Source organism: Meles meles, chromosome 6 (assembly GCF_922984935.1).
Source record: "Meles meles chromosome 6, mMelMel3.1 paternal haplotype, whole genome shotgun sequence".
Classification (NCBI taxonomy): Eukaryota; Metazoa; Chordata; class Mammalia; order Carnivora; family Mustelidae; genus Meles; species Meles meles.
Window position 1 is genome coordinate 127,070,439 of NC_060071.1, and position 17,146 is coordinate 127,087,584.

General features: G+C 36.5%; 1 pseudogene; it reads left to right on the top strand.

Moving 5' to 3' along the window:
• Window positions 1-9,931: 9,931 nt before the first annotated feature.
• On the top strand, window positions 9,932-10,014 carry LOC123945270 (annotated as a pseudogene).
• The last annotated feature ends 7,132 nt before the right edge of the window (window positions 10,015-17,146 follow it).

A 17,146-nucleotide genomic window follows, 5' to 3' on the forward strand; every position in this document is an offset into this window, starting at 1 on the left:
GCTTCAGCCGGTTCACCATTAGCCAATTCAAAGCAAAGCATTAAAGGATGGACCATGAGACAGTAACATTTGATGGCATGGGAGAAAAGATATGGTCAAAGTTTTGTTCCCCAGCTTCTCAGTAATAACATGTTTTGTGTGGTCTTGAAGCTAACCTCTTCTCCTCCCTATACTGCACTACCCATGTGTACAAAGTTATCTCCCTTGACTATTCAGATCAATCAACAAGGATACATGGACTCACAGTCACAGAAAAGCACAGTGGGGAATACAAAGAAACAGTACACGCTTTCCAGTGTCCAAACATTTAGGTCAGTGTTTATGCAAAACCGGTGGCCCTCTTTAACCCTGTTCTGATGTAACATAATAAACAAATAGGCCTGCCTCACAGGAGAGAAGCAATGCACATGAACACAATTCATAAGTTAATTAGCACAGTCTACTGTGGCCAAGTAGTGACAGATGTGACACCTGCTTTCAGGGAAAAAAATGAGAAAGAAAGAAGAACAGCAGAGGTCAGTTCCTTCTCTAGGGAGATTTGTGGTCACACACAGGCCACATTAGCTGGCATAGAAAACAGCATTTTAAATAGACCAAAGTATCTTTGAAAGGCAAATTGTAAATATGAGTGTGATTAAAAACACAAACTAATTTCTCCAACCAAATGAATGACCAAATATATGTCCTAGGGGGAGGGATCTACACAGCAACAGTTGTTTAGAATATTAAAATATTTTTCATATTTAAAAAATCAATTTATTTGCCTATTACATCATCTAAAAGTTTTCCATAAGCTTTCTTCCATTTTTTTTTAAATTAAAGAGAACTATTATTAAACAGGCCAGATCTTTATACACAGTAAAGTCAGTCGTGGAGGGAAGTGGTTTGTTGTAATATGTGAAATTTATTGTGTTTCGCCATGATATATAATATGAGTGAAAGTAATACCACCATCTAAGAATTCTGACTTAGCCTGTTTTAAGTCAAACAGGAATGATCTATGCCCATGAATTTATGTAGTATTTGATTGAAAACAATTGCTTCTTGTCAAGGTTGTAAGAATTCAGTGCCTGTTTGTGCAACCTGAAACACCAAGCAACGAACACACATAATACTGTCACCACCCACCCATTCAAGTGTTGGCGTGTTTTCATTCCAAGGCTGAGGCAGACGTTTATGCAGAAAGCGTATAGGGGAGAAGTCTGCAGACCCACATGTTTGGAGGAGTGAAGAGAAGCAGGAGGAGGTGTGGAGACAGAAGTTGAACTGCAAAGCAGTTGCAACTGGAGAGAAGGAAAAACCTTTGCTTAGACCTCTTAGGGTCCTGGGATGGACCTGAAATTTAAAATGACAAATACAGACTTGCATAAGAAAAGCATGCAAATTAATTTCAGTTTTTCAAGGCATAGAGGAGTCTTCATTAGGAAATAAAGAATCAAGAAAAAAAAATGATGTGCTTTTATGTTAAATGTATAGAATGTTGCACGGTCATGCGGGGATTGGACAGATGGGAGCATGACAGCAAACTGGGGGAAACTGAGCAAGGCCTGTTTGTTTGGGATTCTTCTTGGTGTCCCTTTGTTTTTAGAGGGAGGGCATCTCTCACAGGAGGGTTTTATAACCTGTTTCAGGGAAAAAAGGTGAAAGGGGAAGAAGTCATAGGGACCATTCTTCTTCTGCCATCTTCTTGATCTCCTTCTGTTTAAAATATTCACTATGCCAAGGTGCCATATTTGGGGGTAGTATGTCCTGAGCCCCATCCCAACCTAGGCCCTAGCTAAACACACAGTGAACTCAGACACTAGGTTGGCCATAAGAGTTGTCCCACATTGAGAGTGATCTTTTGACTTTATACCACCTGCATTTCCAAACATCATCCAATCATATATATCTTTTTGTTTTTATTTTTTAAAGATTTATTTATTTATTTTAGATATAGAGAGAGAAAGCATGGACAAGAGGAGCAGAGGAAGAGAGAACCTCAAGCAGACTCTGTGCTGAATGCAGATCTCCATACAAGGCTCCATCCCACCACCCTGAGATCACCGCCCGAACCAAAACCAAGAATTAATGCTCAACTGACTATGCCACACAGGCAGCCCTGCGTATATCTTTAAAAAAACAGCAACCTGTGAAACCTTAAACTCATTAAAATACCAAAGCCAGAATTTTCTTTTCTTTTCTTTCTTTCTTTTTTTTTTTCTTTTTAATAAAAAGACTGAGAATTCAATGACTTATGTAGGGTAATGGTTACCCAAAAGTAATCCTTTTAATAGGCACTATCAACATCACCTGGGAACTTACCAGAAATCCAAATTCTTGGTCTCCATGCCAGAGCTTCTGATTCAGTGACGGAATAGCAACCTCTGCTTTAACAGGTCCTCCAGGAAATTCCAATATTCTAGAGTTTGAGAGCCATTGATTTGGTAGTTTTAAAACATACTTCAATAGTTGGGGGAAAATGCTATTCAGAATTTTTAAAATTTTTGGTCTGGATTAGAACAAATGACCACGTAGAAGCACATAGATGAGTTAGGTTTTAGTTTACATTAGTTTTACTTGGTTTTTGGTACCTGTTTTCCTGTTTCAGCAGGTTTTGGCTATGCATGCAGGTGATATCTGGGTGCCTCATCTGAGGGATGTTTCTGCGGCAAAGACGCATTTGTGGTTTGTCCAACTATGTCCTGAGTAACATATCATTTCAGAAGGAACATATCATTTTACATGAACTGATGGGAAGAAATAAAGAAGAATTCAGAAAGACAAGGATTTCCACTTCAGGAAACCTCAACAAGATCAGGAAATAGCTTGTCTGGGACTGGATGGTGATCACGCAGTCAAATGTTTATCTTCTACAAATTTAAGATCATCCAAAGTGTAATTCAGGATGGGAATTTTGTTCTATAAGTTTACACCCAATCCTTTTCTTGGTGAACTGTTCTTGCCTGTTTACCATTAGAATGAGGTTCTTCCTAGTATTATATTGTTAGAAGAAGTGAGCTGAAACTAGTCACTTAATTCCATAGAATCAAATACTGACAAGGGGAAAATAACACTTTTACACAGTAGAAACCTGACAAATACTACTTTAACCAAGTGGTCAATGTTTATATCACCCGTGATAAGGCATGTTGAATGCGTATCCTAAATATCTTCTTCCACATGAATGTGTCCTTGTCATTCAGGATTTGTTCGAATGTGACCTTCATAGAGAATACTTTGGGCCATCTAATCCAAATTTATCTCCTACCTAGTTCTAGTCCATCCATCCTTCCTTCCTTCTTTCCTTTTCCTTTCTTTTTTTTTTTTTTTAGGGTTACTTATTGGAGAGAGGGAGAAAAAAAAAAAGAACATGTGAGTTGGGGTAGGAGCAGAGGGAGAGGGACAGGCAGATTCCAGGCTGAGCAAAGAGCCCAATGTGGGACTTGATCTCATAACCCTGATTATCATGACCTGAGATGAAACTAAGAGCCGGCACTAAAACGACTGAGCCACACAGGTGCCCCAGGTCTAGTAATTTCAATTCAAATATCTTCTTTATTTTTTCCACAGACTTTTCAAGATCTGAAATTATTCTGTTATGTGTTTGCATATCTGTGTGTATTTCGTTATACTTGTTTCCACTGCTAGATAGGAAGCACCATGAGAGTAATCAACTTCTTTATCTCATTCATCAATATCTGCCAAGGCCTTAGAATCCTACCTGCCTTATGTTAGGTCTCAGTCAATACTCTTTTAGGTAGACTCTTTTCCACCAGGACTTGTCCTTGTCTCTTGCAAGCCACATGTGTAAAAGGTGGAATTTGAATTCAGTTTATTCTAATAATCCACCATTTCTTCAAGTAGCTGCCACATCTGTAAACATAATATCATTACAGTAAATAACAGTAACTAACATGTACTGACTTGCTCTGTTTGAATGGTTTACATATAATTGAATCCCACATTTATAATTGGAATTCAGGTATTATTATCCCAGGTTTATAGACGAGGAAACAGTTCCTGAGAGAGTGATTTTCCTAAATGCACAAAATCAGGAAACTGTAGACCCTCTGAATTGGGTACTCAGGCACTTAGCCATTTTGTCAGTGGTATTCAGAATTTGCATCAGGATCACCCGAGGGGTCCTTCCAAACTCCAACTTTTCTGTTCCTATCTCCAGGGACTCAGAAACAGTGGGCGTCAGCTGGGGCTCAAGTATCAGCATTTTAACTCGCCCCAGGTTTTCAGACACAATGTAGCACAGACTACTGTGCCATATGCTGACAGTGGAGAGGAGTTTAAAGGATATAGGTTTGGGGAAAAATCCCTGCTGAAGTCTTGACTGCATAGAAGGAAAGGCACGGTTCAGGGGATGAGCCATAGCAACAATCACTCCTCCCTGCGGCCTTCTGGTCAAGTTCGAATCCAGTCTGGTTCTGATTAGCCTGTGGGGACAGATGAGATCAGAGCTAGAGTGTGTCTGGCTTCGGGGGCATTAATACACCTTTCGGATAGAATGAATGGTTCTTCACTCGGAAAGATGACAAGAAAGTGAATTTCTTGATGGGTGACTCTGGGCCGTAGGAAGAGAGGCCGAGTTTTAATCTTAGTGGAGGAGGACTTGCCTTTGACATGCTTGACTTTTGACATGAGTGTTTTAGCTGCTTGTGCTCAGGCCTTAAATTGGAGTGAGGGAAAGGCAGGGTCTGTCATTGGCTGATGATGGATTTTCATCAGCTCATAACAAAACTGAATAGCTTAGACAGCCTGTTGAAATAAATTTAATACTATTTTGAAAGAAAAAAAAAGGAAAGAAAGAGTAGATTCATTTTTGGCAGCTAAATTCAGTTCTGTGTGAAAGTAAAGATAACATAATTTGAAATGCCATAAGAACCTTAAATCTCCCCCAGGATTTCTTTGCTTGCCCCATCCTCTATCTCTTTTCCTTCAAGGAGATTAGTTTCCTGTTTCCTGTGGCCTTGACCCTGTCCTGGAATGTTTCCGTTTTCTCTGGACATTAATGCAAGCTACTCATGGTCGGGACACACTTGGTTATGAAAGTCTGTCCAAAGTCTTCCCTTGGGATTTCATCCTGCTGCCTGGATGGAAGGTCAGTTAAACTCAAGGGTTCCATGATATATCAGGTCTTTCTGTACCCCTAAAGTGGCAAAGAGCACAGCTATATAGCTCCTCATTTGGGGCAAAATTTGATTAACACAATGCCTTTTCTATTTCCTGCTGGATTAGTGATGATAAAGTTAGTTGTTTATCTTTTCTATCAACCCAAATTCATACCCTGCATCACTATTAAAGATAGCTGTGTGAGCTGAAGATGACTTGTATTTATTGATATACTAAGAAAATACATATGAAATCAAAAGAAGATAAATATAACTCATAAATTCCTCTGCTCAGAGAGGAACGCCACTGCTAACATTTTGGGATATCTTTCTAGTTTTTTGTTCATATATCTATATATGTATATGTATATAAGCAGAGACAGATTTTTATTCAAAAGAACCATGGCTTCTCTCCTAGTTTATAATCTATCAGTTTCTCTTTCTTTAAATATTATTGTACATTATTTTTGATGATTATATATTACCCAGTTATAGCTACATTATGCTATTAATTTAGCCTCTATTTTTGGATTTTATATGATGTCATTATTTGCTCTCCTATTAAAAAGTCTGTAAAGAATATCCTTCTAACACATCTCTATATTTTTGCAAAGCATATGATTTTTTTCTTTCTTTTTTTAATATATACCTCCCCATTCTTCAAAATTTTGTTAATGAGTAGTTCTCAAGGTGTGGTCTCTAGACTACCAGCATGAGCATCACCAGTATATTTGCTAATAAGACAAATTACTAGCCCCTACTCCAGACCGACTGAATCAGAAATTCTGTGGGTGTGGTCAAGATATACCAACTCCTCCATGAGATTCTAATACATGGTAGTGTGTGAGCACTGTCTGTCTAAGGTATTCAGTGGTAGGAGACAACTCTCAGGCTGGGGGTCTGAGCCCGTGCAATGTCAGTCCTATCACAATGTTGAGATGGGAAGATGAGAATGTAGATTTTCCAGGAAAATTCAGCTCTTTGCCTCATAATTTAAATTCAGCTAATTCTGTGGATAGCAAGTTTTCTGGAAGGACGTTTGTGGCCTTTATATGACCCAAATCCAGAATGGCTGGTCTTCATTCTCTCTCATTTGAAGAGCCGCACTCAGCTACTGAATTTTCTCCTTGTGTTATTTCCCCTTCCTGCAAGTCAGTCTTCATTTAATACCCAAAGTTTTATTTTTGCTCTGAAAAATGATACATAACCCCTACTTGAAAACTCATCAGCTATTTCTCCTTGTCTACTGAACAAAATTTAAATTCACTGATGTGGTATTTAAGACCCTTCCTAGCCTGGTCACTACTTAATGTTTGACTCTCATCTGCCACTATGCACCCACGTGTTTTGAGCCACAGTAGCCACTTTTGGTTCCCTGTACAAGCCTTTCTGTTTTAGGAATCCATGTCTTAACCCTCGACTTGAAATATCCTTCTAAACATTTATCATATAGAAAAATTATGTTCTTTCTTTAGAATCCACTCAAATATTACCTCATTTGTGAAGGCTTCTCTGTCATTTCAGTTCATTATAATTATTTGAATGTTCCTTTATAAACACCTCAACAGGAGTCTCTCTCACTGTCTTGTAAGTTATGTAATGTCTTTTTCTTGCCACTTGAGTGTAGAAATCAGATATTATCTTTGTTAATCTCAATACATTACCAAGCACATAACAGGTGTTTGGTGACAGTTAAATGCTTGAATAAATCTTGAAAATTCAACGTTTCCAGTATGTACAGAAGATTGTATTACCATCAAACATTTAGATGCCATACAAATTTAGTATTACTAAAAATAAGGAAGAGAAAGGATTATTAGTCTAATGAGAAGTAGAATGAATAAACACTTTGGGGCACCTGGGTGGCTCAGTGGATTAAAACTCTGCCTTCAGCTCAGGCCATGATCTCAGGGTCCTGGGATTAAGCCCTGCATAAAAAAAATAAGTAAACACTTTACAATAATAGGGCAACTTACTTAAAGTAATTTTATGTTAAATTGAAAATAATTTGACAATAAAATGTTGATTTGGTGAATTATATTTATCTTGTTTTGTTGTTCTTTTATTCAGAGAAACACAATAAAGTGAAATTATTTTGCCTTTATTGGTTGGAATGTGAAGTTGAAGATACATAGTCTTTTTTTTTTTTTTTAAGATTTTATTTATTTATTTATTTGACAGAAAGAGAGAGAGAGAGAGAACAAGAAAGGGAACACAAGCAGGAGAGTGGAAGAGGGAGAAGCCGGCCTCCCATTGAGCAAGGAGCCCAATGCAGTGCTCAATCCCAGGATACTGGGATCATGACCCGACAAAAGACAGACATTTAAGGACTGAGCCACCCAGGTGCTCCAAAGATACAGTTTTATTATAAAATGGAGATGATTTTAATGGAATAATATTGTATGGTTGAAATTGGTATTTATAAATGTTATCTGCCACCCTCCATGTTCTAAAGAAGACCAGACTAGGGTGCCTGGGTGGCTCAGTGGGTTAAGCCTCTGCCTTCAGCTTCGGTCATGATCCCCGCATCCTGGGATCGAGCCCCACATCGGACTTTCTGCTCAGCAGGGAGCTTGCTTCCTCTCTCTCTCTGCTTACTTGTGATCTCTATTTGTCAAATAAATAAAAATAAAATCTTAAAAAAAAAACCAGACTAGTTGGATAATGCTTAACAGACAGATGATTTCAGCACCCTCCTTAAACTAATGGTCCCACTCCCTTCTCTTTATTGTTATTTATCCAGCTTGTTGACCAGCAACAGAGAGATCAGTTATACCATGCCATCAAGAAATGGTTATCTGAGGACACCTGGATGGTTCAGTTGATAGAGGATGGGACTCTTGATCTTGGGTTGTGAGTTCAATCCCCACACTGGGTGTAGAACACACTTGGGGGGAAAAAAAAAAGGAAGGAAGGAAAAAAGAAATTGTTATTCCATCACTTTCCTTGGTGACCTGGGGGAAATTGTCAATCCTTTAGGGTCCGTTCAATCTCTTCATTGAAGTCCACACTTTCTACCTCTCATATTACCCAGTGATTTGGGGCAATAGGCAGACGCACAGTAGGACATGAATCAGTTAATGCTGATGGAGTTTTTTCCAACATTGAATTGTCCTTCTAATGCCTCAGGACAAAGTCTTCACATGAAATGCCCATGCCCAGCATAAGAAGGAGGGATTTCATCAGAGTTGGAATGCCTGATAGACTTTAATAGTATGCCAATAATTACTGTGCAAAATGAATCAATTTAATAATCAATATTTTAATGTTAAATAAAACTCTCTTATATCAGATTAAAATACAAGCATTTAGCAAGGCCATTGGAGGAAATGAACTACTGCTCATTTTATTTTAGAAAACGTCAACTATGAAAAACTTATTCCTTCCTACCTGAACTTTGTTTGAAGATGAAATCCACGGCTTTGTAAGGAATACAAGCATGGAGTTATATCATACACTTACTCATTCGATGCTTGCCAGGGAAGAGGGAGTGGGGGGTGGGCAAAATGGGTGAAGAGAAATGGAAATACAGGTTTCCAGTTATGGAATAAATGTTCTGGGAAGTATAGGCAATTTTATTAAATAGTGTTATGTGATAGCTACACGTGTAGTGAGCATAGCATGACACATGAACCCGTTGAATCACTATGTTGTACGCCTAAAACTAATAGAACATTGTTTCTCAACTAAACTTCAATAATGTGTAAATGCCTGTTTAGTTATTCATTAAATTGTTTGCTGAGAGCCTACTATGTGCCTGGCACACTTGCAAGTGCTGGGAAAACACTGGTGCGTAAATCATTTCTATAGGGAGGAATAGATAATAAAGACGTAAGCAAACCCTGGACACCTGGCCAGTCAGTCAGCAGAACATGTGACTTTTGACGGTGGGTCTCTTTTGGGGATTATAAGACATGTATGTTACTGGGAAGGGAATGGAGCTGCAATAATTTAGCTACCCTGGGACTTCTGTGACACCATCTAATATGGAAGTTTGCCTGGTCCTGGTGGCCTGTTTACAGAAGATTCATTACTGTTTAAACTGACTGTGTGCTACAACCCATCAATTCTTCCCTGAAGTTCATGCCCAACAGAGAGGTGTGTGGACACTCACCAAGAAAATGTATGGGGAGCACAAAATCCCCAAACGTTCATCAACAGTAGAATGTGATATGTGTATTTTTGTATATTTTCATAAAATGGCATAATGTATAGCACAAAACATGAACTAACATTTATATACAATAATATGAACAACATGCACCAATATGATGTTGAGTGAAATAGGTTAGAGTGAAAAAATTAGATACTATAAAACTCTGTGTGTGTGTTTCTGTATTTACCCTAAGAAACTAGAAAGACTTTCAAGGTGCTGTAAATACTCTGTTTACTAATCTGAATTCAGAATGCTATACAAACTATAAAAAAATATTCAGATGCATTTAAGTTGTATATCAGTATTAAGGATATTTTTTCAGCTTTTCAGGGATTTCCAGTAAAGGGTAACCTTATGCCTCCTTATAATCATAGAGGATATCAAAACTCTTGACATCAAATGGAATATATAAAACAACAACAACAATATAGATTTTCCTGTCATGATCATCCATCCACAAATATCATACCTTGGGTTATACACAGTCTGTGTGCCCAAGCTAAGGTCGGCTATAGGTCAGAGGGTCTGGCATGAGTCAATCGGTACTCCTGAACCCTCCATATTTCAAAGGGCATGAGTCAAGCTTTTCTTCACATGCATGTCAGTAGAGTGGAATCCTAGAATCACTGAAACTATGTTTTGCAGCTTTGGCATAAAGTATATTCTGAATTCAAGCTTTGTGCAGTGGCAATATCGTAGCCAATGAGGTTTATCCGAGGCACGATTATTGCTAATTAAAGCATATTCTGAATTCAAAACAAAACAAACCAAAACAAAACAGGATTCTAGAGACTTACGAGTTATCCTGCAATAGAAGAGCCAAGTTTTGGGTAACCCAGGTCATATCAGTAAAAAACATCAAGAGACAAACCATGTATAATGTTTTGTGTAAGGCCTTCTCTCGGAAGCATTACAAAGTTATTTTTGGTGGCTCACCTCTAGGAGAAAGTGGAGCGCCCTGACATCCCTGTGGGAATCTCATCATACCTGATGGATACTGACTCTATCACTCGGAAAAAATAGAATTTACAAAAATATTGCTTATATAGACAGAATCCTAGGTGATTTTTTTGTGCCTTCTATAATAACAATCCAAAAAATTTCCACCAAAATTACAGTTGCATCTTGCAATTTCCACTTTTGTTTAAGGTTAAAATACTAATTGTTGGAATTTTTTTTAGTTAAACAAATAAATAATGATGCTTAACTCCATGGACATTATACTTATTCCATTCTACTTCATCCAGCCCCACTTCAACAAACCCAGGAATATAAAAATATTAGTGAATAGCAAAGAAAAAAAAAAAACAAAACTAAGAGGGTTTATGTATTTAATTATTGCCAAGTAAAAGATAGTATTTTAATGGATAACAGTCTCTTATACTAGGACACTGATCCAAAAGCAGTAAACAAATTATGTTTCTTATGTAACTGGCTTTCTATATTCACAAAAATTCCTGTATTTTGCTGACATTAATATCAGCCATTAGAACTAAAGAAACCCACCCCTGTTCCATATGGCTAATATTTCCTTGATACCTTTGAAACTATTAACAGATTTGGTAGCTCTCTTGTATTCCTTAAATACAACCGTTGGCACATTTCAACAAATGCTAATAGAAACTTTATTAAAAAGCCTGCCTTTAACAGTCTGCTAAAAAAAATAAATAAAAAAAACAACAAAAACAACAACAACAACAACAAAAAAAACAACTCATCCATCAAGAACTGCCATGCTGGATACTTCTCACAGTTTTCTTCCTAGTTTTCTCAACCACTTTGCCCTTCTCTCAACCTGGCCACTTACCAGAAACCCTGGGACCTGCAAGTCAAGATTTCTCACACTGTAACATGTCCAATTTTCAATCCAGGAAATGTTAGCCAAATCCTGCACCCTCACACATACTGTTGTGTCTTGATTAATCATTCGTTAATTTGAAAGCAAAGTGCTATATTTCCTAGTGAAGAAAACCAAAATAATCAGATGGCTTGCATATTGTTTTCCTCATTTTGGTCCAGGGCTGGTGGCAGTGAACAAAGCAGAAACTCCTAGTTTTGAGGAAAAGCTCTCAGTTTTAGGCCTATAACCAGCACGTGCATGGCACACAGGAGTAAAACCTTGAAACATTTTTAAAAGAAGTTTAGATAAAACCAAGATAAGAATTCATTCTCAGACCTGAAATGTTTAGGGCAAATTTATAATAATTTGAAATCAGATGCTGATAGTGCTCTTGAATTATTATGACCATCCCAGGGAACAATGGAGTATTTGACAATGTGTAAGGACACATTATTTTTAATGGCAATATTTCAGATCTGTGTGGAAGTATTATTATTCTGCTCTCTCTGTTTTTGGTCTATGGTGTTTTCATCTGTGTGGCATTCTCCTTCCATGAACTATGCCTCAGGGAGCCTCTTAATCATGACCTCACCCCTCCTCCCCAGTGACAGGTATGGACCAGTCTCAGCCAACATTACTACCCTATCCACCAACAATATCAGTTGGTTCAAGAAGTGAGCTCAAGAACAAAGCTGGGCCTGAGGCCATTACCCGAAAAGAAATATGGAGACTGGGGAATAAAGAAACACTCCATCCCTAGGATGGCCTTGCCTGGGCATACAGCTGCCATATTCTCTACCACATGGAAAGATCAGATCTGCAGTTAAAGAGAATGAGACAGAAGCAGAAACAAGCAGAAGTAAGATCTGGGCAGGAGCAGTGTTCAGGTTCATCTGTTCCTTAAATTAAAGGATCTCTGAAAAGCAGTCTTTGCAAGTGGGCTATAAACGTCAGTGATGACAAACTGTATTTCCAGAGGCAGCACATGACATTTTTTATAGTTCCTATTGTTCTTCCATGATACCAAACAAAAATTTCCTCCCTGTAAGTTATATTTTGATCAGCTTTCCAGAATCATGGAATGAACCATCTATCTATGGTATGACAGCCTTTTACGTATTTAAAGATATCCTGCATTCCCTGAGCCTAGTTTCCCTCAAAATAAACTTCATTGCTCAGCTCCACTAAGAGAGACAAAGGTTTTTGCGACTGAGCATGGATCTGGTCCAGCAGGAAAGATCCTTTGCTGCCGTGAGGATTCTTTGCCAGGTCAAGGATAAAGATAAAGTAGACAGAATCTTTGGTGCTGTTGAAGTGTAGAAGGGAAGTATAGAAAAGATAGCACACCACAACACAGAAGAAGAACATCCTATGCTAGAGATAGGATGTTGTGAATTGTCTCATGAGCAGTATTATTTGCATTTTTTTTTAAATAAGGAATAGGTGGAATAAAGTTGCTGAGCAAAGATTTAAAATTTGAACAAAGTTCTGTCCTTTGCTTAGGAAGTGCTAGAGGGAGTTACTGGGAAAAATTATTTAGTAGCAAAATAAAATGGTAAGATGAAACTAATTTGAAAAATAGTGGTAATTCAGGACCCTTAAGTTAATCAATTTACCAACAGACAATCCAATTTGTTCTGAACACAGGTTACAGGAAAGAAATGAGATTAAATTGAGAATACAAAAATATGAAGATCAGAATTTAAACCAAAAGCAAAAGCGTGATTGGTTAGGGGGGCAAGTTTCCTTTGTACGACAGTCCCAAACTCCAATATTATGTCAATGCTGAAATCTTCAGGACAATTTTGTGATCTCTCACAGTTAGAGTAGTGGTTTTACAAGGTCTAATAAGTATTTCTAGTGTATGTGTAAAAAGACAATAAAATTAAATTTATTTCAATAATCATGTATTTTATATAAGGTTAAAAGATAGGGGCACCTGGTGGCTCAGTCAGTTAAGCATCTGACTTTGGCTCAGATCATGATCTCCAGTCCTGGAATCAAGGCCCACATCAGGCTCTTTGCTCAGTGGGAAGTCTCCTTGTCCTTCTGCCTCTGCCCTCTCCCCCAATCATATTCTCTCTGTTTCTTTCTCAAATAAATAAAATCTTAAAAAAAAAAAGGCGAAAGGATAAATTTTAAAAGTAGAAGTTATTTTGAATTATCTGTGTCAGTAGTTATCCTTATAAACGTGTCTTTGTGTAAGTAAATCTCAAGTGAACCCAACTTAATGTTATTTCTGCTTTTTGGGTGAAGTCCAGTAAATGACAATTTTTATACAATTCCAAAGAATATCTGTAACATGATTTTTCCTCCCTTGACTTGTATAATCTCATATTCCAATGACTGAAGAGGTGTTCTCTAGACTTCACTCTGGGGGTGATATCTCTGTCCTAGTTTATAGTATGAACCCCAAAGAGTTATTTGCTTCGTAATCAAATTTGCTTTACTACAGTGGAAGAATGTACACCAAAGTGGAGAATGGTTCTACAACCATCCTTGAAGTCGGAAAAAAACTTGGCTTCAACTCCAATCTTTCTAACATACAAATACCTTCTGAGCCCTGTTTCAATATCTATAAAACCAAAATCATAATGCTTTTCAACAACAAAGCAATCTGATTAAAAATTTAGCAGAAGATCTGAATATTTTTTTTCCCCCGGAGAAGACATGCAGATGACCAACAGGTACATGAAAAGATGACTCACATCACTAATCATCACAGAAATGCCACATCAAAACCACCATAGAGATCACCTGTCAGATTGGCTGTTATCAAAAAGACAAGAAATGACAAGTGTTGGTAAAGATGTGGAGAAAAGGGAACTCTTATTCACTGTTGGTAGGAATGTAAATTGTTGCAGCCACTGTGGAAAATAGTATGAAGTTCCTCAAAGAATTGAAAACTGAATTTTCGTATGATCCAGTAATTCCACTTCTGGGTATTTACCCGAAGGAAATGGGAATGCTAACTTGAAAAGGTATTGGCACCTTCATGTTTAGTGTGACATTATTTACAATACACAAGGCAAGGATGCAACCTAAGTGTCCATTGATAGATGAATGGATAAAGAAAATGTTACACACACACACACCGACACACACACACACACACACACACACACAGTGGAATAAAATTCATCCTTAAGAAAGAAGAAAATCCTGCCATTTGTGACAGAATGAATGGACCTTAAGGGCGTTATGCTAAGTTAAATAAGTTGGACAAAGAAAGACAAATGCATTATGATTTCATGTATATATAGAGTCTAAAAAAATTCATATTGCTTGCTTTATCATGAGGTTTTATTTTTTCCAAAGCTCTTAGCATGTTGTAAATACTAATCTAATAGAAACTTCTTTCATTACTATAAGAACTTGGATACAAGTTCTAAAGAGTGATAAATTATGATTATTAAAGTAGAAATGCATAACAAATGGAACATAATATCTATGACTTGCCTTCAGAATATGAAGATATCAGGACCATTTTTCTCTAGAACAATTTAGAAATCTTTTGCCTGGAAATATGTAGTTGAATAATATGAAGTGTCTTCCTTTGAAGAGGCTATAGTTCAGAAGCAGATGCACAAACAATTTCAGACTTGTGTGCTAACTGTAGTGTTAGATCTATCTATAAGGTGATTCAGCCCATGGAGGGAGTGTGCTACAGTCTCAAGTTAGTAAAGCAAACAATCTATCTATTAAAGATTTTTGGAGGAGTTAAGCCACAGGATAGTTTTGAAGGAAGTGCAGGAACTAATCAGGGAAGAGTATCTTAGATAGGGGAAAAAAAAAAAAAGCTGAACAAAGGTACTGAGACAGGTAAAATGTGACCAAGAAATAAAAGTCCTTGATGCCACTAGATTGATAGTTTCAGAAATACAGACTTTCAAACTTTAACATTACATGGGAATCCCATGCTTTGCCATTTTTCCAGGACAGAGAAAAAACAGAAAGTATTTCAATATAATAATTAAAGTCAATACACAAGATCATTCATTATTTTGAAAATATGGCAACAATCCCATTAAAATCAAACAAAGGATGCCCACTATTATTTAATATTTTTATGGCCTGCCTAGTAAAACAATAAAGCAGGAAATGGAAATAATATTTATGGTTAATATCAGGGAAAATATAAGACTATCATTATTTGTATTTAACAAGAACTTCTTCCTAAAAAATCCAACAGAATCCTACTATTAGACCTAAGATATAAATTTGGTTTTATCTGCATAAGGAACAAACATATAAAACTTGATGGATGTCCTATGTAACTAATAATCGGATAGTCAACATGATGGGGGAAAAGTTTCCATTCATAATAGGAGCAAAACCAAAAATGTTTGGAAGCCATCATAACAAGAACTTTTCCGAACTGAACGAATCTGAATATTTTTTTGCTGAGAGATGCAAAAGAAGATTTTAAAGTGGAGAGAAATACCAAGTCCACAGATGGGAAAATTGAATATGATAAGCCAATTCTTCCCTTTTTAGATTTTATGCAAATCCAGGAAAAATCATAGTGTGACTTTCTCTGAACTTGACAATATGAGTTTGTGACTCATTTAGAAAAAAATAATTATTGAGGGTTGTAAAGAACCATTTTAAGTATAACAACTAATTTGCATTCAATTACATATTTATAATCAGTTACATACATTTTTAATAAAACTATAACAATTAAAGTGTTTTAGTATTGGAACAAAAAATACATATCTACAAAATAAAATATTCACAAAATAGACAAACATATGAACTTATAGCAAACCAGAAGGTAGAATCAGTAAGAAAACATTATTTAAAAATAACACTAATTTCCTAACTACTTTAATTACAAGTTCTACAAGCCATACACAAATATAAATAAATTGCAGAGAAAATGTAATAAACCACATTAAAACAACTAGAAAAAGATAGGTGGAAATTTACCCAATTCAAGGATGAAGTATAGTTTTATTAGAATATCAGGAGTCACAAAAGTTATCTCATATACAAATCTAAGATTTTTGGGCTTCTAAAATTATCATAGATTAGAAGTGAAATGTGGAAACATTTGCAACAAATATAATAAAGGTTAATAGCCTTAATATGCTCTGAGAGATTTTAAAATAAAATAATAAAAACTTGGGAGAAAAAAACAGAAGCAGGGACTTATAGATTATGAAATACAAATGTCAAAGATGCATTTCAGTACATGGCTAAACTAAAGGATAAGACAAGAAGTAAGAATTAAATTGATGTATTATTTATTTTGCCAATTGAGAACAGAATAGTTTTTTGCTGTTGTTACTTCTAAAGAAAATATTCATGATTAATATTAATTGTTAATGTGTAATCTAGTGACATGAGAAGTTGAGAGCTCTAGACCAAGCGATATTCTTTCTAACAATTTTTATTAAGGAAATGAAAATCTTGAGAAATGTTTATTTTAAAAAAAGGTTTCATCACACTGTTATTTTTTACTCAAGCTCTGGATTTTAGAACAGCTTTAGACGTGTATAACAATGGCCATGGATAGTACAGAGAATTTGCATGTATCCTTTGTTCAATTCCCCTATTAGCATCTGAAATTAGTACTCTGTATTTATCACAGTGAATGAACTGATATTGACACATTACTACTTAGTGAAGTTTATACTGTTTCCCTCCATATTTCCTTAGTTTTTATCTAATCTTTGTGTTGGCCAGGATCCCATCCATGATGCCACAGGACAGGTAGTTTCATTCTTCCATAGCCTCCTCTTGCTTTTTGATGACCTTGGAAGTTTTGAGAAATATTGATCAGGTGTTTTGGAGAATGAAGCTCAACTAGATTTGTGTGATGTTTTTGTAATTATTATACTGGGTTTATTGGTTGTGTAAAGAAGACCACAGAGGTGAAGGATCAGTCACACCTCGTCATATCAAAGACGGATACTATTAACATGTCTTATCACTATGGATGTCAACGTTTTTTTTAAAGGTTTTTATTTATTTATTTGACAGAAAGAGAGAGATCACAAGTAGGCAGAGCAGCAGGCAGAGAGAGAGGAGGAAGCAGGCCCC